A 5,904-nucleotide genomic window follows, 5' to 3' on the forward strand; every position below is an offset into this window, starting at 1 on the left:
AGGATGGCTATGCAGTCATCCCTCTGTTCTGTGAATTAACAGCATGGGGACCATTGCATAATGACTGGGTGTGATGATACAGATCAAAAATGAACCATACAGCAATGCAAATTAAGAGCTGGTGTTGGTCTGCCTTAGGATAGGAATAATGAACAGCAGGGTCGGGCCATGTAAGAATTTTTCTCTTATTTAAGCATTCTAATGAGAGTTTTAAATAGAAATTAAATTGTGGTTTGTATTTTAAAGATATCAGTATCCTTTCCATTAAAGTACTCATGGAGACAGTTAATGATAGCACCTAAAAATCATTTTGAGACTAAAGTTATGTGCCCATCATTGAAAAGAGGCCCAGAGGAGTTTCCATGAACTACCAGAAGCAGATAAAACTGGATTGAAAAACGAATTATGACCTATGTTTTGAATCCTGGTGGGAGGAAGTGGTTATTAAGTATAATAGGAAACCAGTATGAATATAGGTATATTTTTATTATTCTTTCCAAATTGGAAACTTTGGGTAAAATAACGTGAACAACTATGGATTTACCCTGTCAGTATACTTTCTTTACAGCTAGAATAAGGGCCACACCCAACCCTTGTCTTTCATCAACACCACCCCTCTTTCATCCATTCAAAGAAACACTCTCAGAATATAAAAGACCAACAGTGTATTCTATTTCTTGATGTGGTTTTTCACTTACATGCAGTGATACATGTGAAGGGAGATATAAGAATAATATTGAAGTAAATAAAGCTGAAGATTGTAGGATTTTTTAGTACTCTGTTTATTGGAAAAGAACCACAGATATTTTTTATCTCAGATTTATTGTTGATGTACTAAAATTAAGACTTTCTAACTTCATATCGAGATCAATTCCATTTTTATTAATTTAGTGTGCTTTTAAATTTAATTCTTAACACTGATATTTATATATTTATAATCTTGATCGTTATTTCCATTATTTTATTTGTATTATTTTTATTTTAAATTTATTTTATTTATCCCTTTCCATTCACTTCTCTGCTATTAGTGTGACTGTTGATTTTTGTTCTGTGAGCCCATTTTTTTTTAGGATTACATATTTATAGTGTTTTAAAATATTTGGTAGTGTCAGTTTCACTTATTAGTTTTTCCAAAATGTGGATTTGCCTATTCTGCTTTTCCTCTCAGAATTATTTTTAGCAAGCCTCAAATGTATTTATATGCAATTTTGAACATTGATATTGTGATGAAACCAAAAATTACATAAGAAAGAATTGTTACCTTTATAAAGTTTATTCACATGCAGGACTCCTGAAATACTTCATAACTTTAATGAGAATTTTTACATTTATTACATGGAATTCCTACATATTTCTTGCTTATCCATTTTTAATTGTATGTAAAATATTTTTTCTTTATATTGTCAAACTGGTATCATTACTATGAAGGAGACATATTAACATTTAAATTAGAAGACTATGATAAGAATTTGGAATAAAATATAGCATTGATTAATAGAATAGATGATTCAACCAAATAATGCCTCTACCTGAGAAGCTTAAATTCAAATGACTTGAAAATTAGGTAATGTTATGACTCAAACATAGAGACAACTATTCTGTGACCATCTCCTTCTGTAAGTTGCAGGATTCCTATTACTGATTTTAGTTTGAGTTAAGTCTGCCACATCATTGTCACAGACAAGAATATGGTCATGTCACAGCCAATATTCCTATTCATTAGGAAACTTCAGCAAAATGTGGGAAAGCAAACCCAAAATTCCTTACAAAGTTTATCAACAAATTTGAATGAGACGAATATTTCCTAAGTGAGTAAACATCTGATTATCCAGGGAATCAAGAACCAAAAATATCATAGTTTGAAGAAATTAAAATGAAACATTTTTTTACTTAATAAATAAACTGCCCTTTCAGGTAACTATAGACAATGAAGTCAGTATATTAAATAACCAAGATCTCTTGCACAAAATAAATAAAGTAGTCTCATATCAAGCAAAGTCAAACCCTAAGCACTACTTAAAGACAGAGGAAGCTGAAATTTCAAAAAACTGTAAGGCAATTAGAAAAATCAACAGAGGTTTGCATCATGGACTCATTGGTCCAGTGCAGGAAAAGTAATCAAATGAATAATAGTACTCAATTTTAGCAAAAGACATAATCTACAGATTTCAGGGGTAAATGAACTTTAAACAGAAACACCCCCTGCAGAAATTCACACTAAATGCATCTTGGTCAGTCATCTGAAAGCCAAAGAAAATGAAGAGGCTTGAAAGCAGTGAGAAAAACACCATGGTATGCAAGAAGAGACTTGTTAACTCACTTTTCTGTATCCAATGAAAACACCTTTCAGAAATGAAGGGGAAATCAAGACATTCTCCAATGAAAGAAAGCCAGGAGAATCAGTTATCAGTATACCTGCCTTAAAGAAAGTTTCTAGACAGAAGGAAATTATAAAAGAAGTGACCTTGGAACTCCAGAAAGGGAAAAAGAATACAGTAAGCAAAAACATAGCTAGATAATTTCTTTCTTCTTGGTTTTTCTAAGTTATGTTTGACAGCAGAAGCAAACATAGACTGTCTTATGTAAATGTCTGTAGAGGAAATATTTAAGATAATATAAGCAGGGAGAAGGTGCTCTGTAAACTAGAGTGGTCAGAGAACAAATTTGGACCTCTCTGCTCCGCCAGAAAGGTTTTTCGCTCCAACAGAAGGTTCTGGAAGCTTGGGAGCAGCGATCTGGCTTCAAGGACCCACTGATCTGTTTGTGACACCATTAGAAGATGGATTCATCCAAACACAGATGGCTGAAAGTACTGAAAAGGAAAATATAAAATGAACAACCACCATATTATTAGTTCATCTTTTAAGAGTTGTGAAGTTGCAACTGCCCTAGAAAACCAAAGGTATGAGGTTCGGTATTCAGCTTCAGTGGAAAATGGATCAATTATATTTTCTCATACTGGAGTTGCATTTTTATTGATAAATACTAAAGAATTCTTTATGTCAGCTGGAGGAATATTTCTAGCCAAAATTGAGAAGTTTTTTTTTTAACATTCACCAAAATAGTTTTTTGGTTCTATCTGCTGCCCTCCATGGCCTCAAGGAATGGAAACTAAAGTTTAATGTTTAGGATTTAGCAGATTCCTGGATAGTAACTTTCAGATACTTCCAATACACAACACAGTAAATGCTATTGATCTTATGTGCATTATAGCTAACATCACCTTCAAACCATACATAGATGGCATCTGCTACAGAATGCTAACAACTAAAGCTTACATCATTGAGCAAAGTCCTGTTTGGAAAACAACGTCAACAGATAAATCTCAGTGACTCATTTAACCCAAATTAGAGTGTCAATTATAAATGTTCTTCCGGAAGAATATTAAAATAATTAGATTGGTTTAATTATAATGTTTAAATATATATTTATTGTAAAGATTAAAAATTTTTAAATAACAAAATATATACAATTAAAAAAAAGGTAATTATAAGTAGAGGATGAATCTAAAAATGAAGATAAAAATAAACCCAGAGCAAGCAAAAGGGAGGAAGTAATAAAGATAAGGGCAGAAATCAATAAAGTTAGAAAAGAAAAAACATATTTTCTTTGAAGAGTCCAATGTTATTGACAAAACTCTGCCAATACTGATTTCAAAAAGAGAGAAGATTCAAATCACTGCAGGAGGAATGAAAGAAACATATCACTACCAACTCCCCAGAATGTGTATATATTAAGTATTCTGTTTGAGACATATCAAGTGTGGTGCACATTAAGAAACTTCCACGTCATGAAGCAGGCACTGGGACTGAGGTGCCTTGGTGCACCAGGACTCTTGTTGAAACCGGCCTGAGCAGATCACAATGTCTTTTGGTCATTTGCCATGTGACAGTGCACCCTTCACCTGAGAACAGACAAACCCGATTACATTGTTATGAGGAGGCATGGCACAGTAAGGCTTAGTTTGCTTCATTCCATAGAGGTAATTTATTTAAGACCTAAGAAATAAAATGAGACCATGTAAGTTTCCTTTCATTATGTCATGGACATTTTTGCATGATTGCCACTTCATTAGTGAAATTATTAGCCACCTACCTCCACATCCTAAATGACGTCATTTTGTCACTGGCTGTAAACGAAGGAAGGTCACCTCATGGAGGACAGGAATGACAAGCTTGTGTCTATGTTCCCTAACTGCCAAGGAACCTTTTAATGTCCGCCGCCTCCAAAGACAGCTGGGGGCTGCGTGATTGATCAGGAAGCATGTTCCCAGTGCTGCTCGGACTTTTGAAACTCTAAGTGGAAAATCATCTTCAGAATGCAGAGAAGTCAGAGAAGGTGATAGCTGATTGCTACTTCATTCTGTGTAGAAAGTGGGGACTCTTTTGAGAGACTACTCAGACTGATGTCTGTCTCAAAGTTCTGAACATTTCACTCACTGATTACAAAAAACATATGTAATTAGGCCCTGAGAGAGAGAAAGTAGTCTACTGACTTTCGATCACAACCATCACTAAAATGTCAGGAAGATACCACCATATATGCCATTTAAAGTCACAGGAATTTCTGCAATCATATGCAACAGTATTTCTCAGCCTTTTGGTCACTTTAGGTCACCCATTTAAATTACATTTTTAAAAGATTATAAAAATTTAAAACAATAATACAAATAAAATGTATATTTAAAAATTGATAATTCCAATGATTTCAATGATTTGAGAGATGAAATTATTTAAAATCTTTTACCAAGTTTTCTATATCTGTTTTAATAAGGGATGAATGGCTATCATTGACAATTGGAGTCATATTCAGTTGCTTTATTTTTAATTTTTTCTATTCAATTAGAAAGTTCTAATTTAAATTTTAGTCACCACAAATAGTCAATGGTCTTCAGTGTATCTATTTGATTGTTTTGGAAAATCAGATTAAAAATTGACCTAAAATTTATAGACAGATTTTTCAGTGACTGCATGTAATATCATCTCAAAAGTTGCAAAGTCAAATGTCTCAACATAATAGATAATGGTAAATGAGTCTTTATATATCTCTGTTTCATTTATCTCTGTAAAGCATTCCTCAACTATTTCATTCTCTAGCAAGTGAAAAAGCATCAGATATTGTGAAGGAGTGAGGCTCAGCAATCAAGTAATCTGCAATATGGTTTAATTTTCTTTTGAAACTTTAATATTTATCCTTCACTTGAAGTTTTGTGGTATTTTAGCATGGTGTCATAGATTCAAATTGTTCAAGATTCTGCCCATTTCAATCAGAAACATGATTTAAATAATTCACTTATACCCTTGGAAATGATCTGGCATTATTATTATAGAAACTAGAGGTCCGATGCACAGAATTCATGCACTTGTGGGGTCCCTAGGCCTGGCCAGTGATCAGGGCCATTGAGGCCAGGCCAGTCAGGGCTGGGCTGGAGAGGAGGTAACGATTGCCAGGCCAGGCACGGAAATAAAGGACGCCGGATGCAGATGCACCATCATCGATACCTTGCCACCACGTGGTTCCCCACCTCCTCCCCATGGCAGGCTGATCAGGGCTTCCTGACAGGGGTGAGGGGCAGGGCACGGGAGGTTGGTTGTCAGTCCAAAGGAGGGGGCTTGCTTTCGGCCCCCCTGGGAAAGGGGCCAAGTCTGCTGCCACCCACCCCCAGTTCCCTGTCCCAGCCCAGGTGGAAGGACCATGGAAGGTTGGCTGTGGGAGTGTACTGACCACCAGGGGGCAGCTCTTGCATTGAGCGTCTTCCCCCTGGTGTGCATCATAGCATCAGAGCAACCAGTGTGCATCATAGTGACCAGTTGTTCTGGTTGTTACAGTCGCTTAGGCTTTTATATATATATAGATGTTTCATCAAATGTCTCATTTCACTCATTTGTATACATTTATAGCAAT

At 35.1% G+C, this 5,904-nt stretch overlaps 1 pseudogene across 1 annotated transcript; it reads left to right on the plus strand.

Annotated features, from left to right (window-relative positions):
* Nucleotides 1-2,799: 2,799 nt before the first annotated feature.
* On the plus strand, nucleotides 2,800-3,351 carry LOC311630670 (protein SPO16 homolog; annotated as a pseudogene). Its single transcript has one exon. The product of its transcript is annotated as a protein SPO16 homolog (transcript).
* Nucleotides 3,352-5,904: the final 2,553 nt, after the last annotated feature.

Source organism: Pipistrellus hanaki (genome assembly GCF_964339955.1).
Source record: "Pipistrellus hanaki genome assembly, chromosome: 11".
Classification (NCBI taxonomy): Eukaryota; Metazoa; Chordata; class Mammalia; order Chiroptera; family Vespertilionidae; genus Pipistrellus; species Pipistrellus hanaki.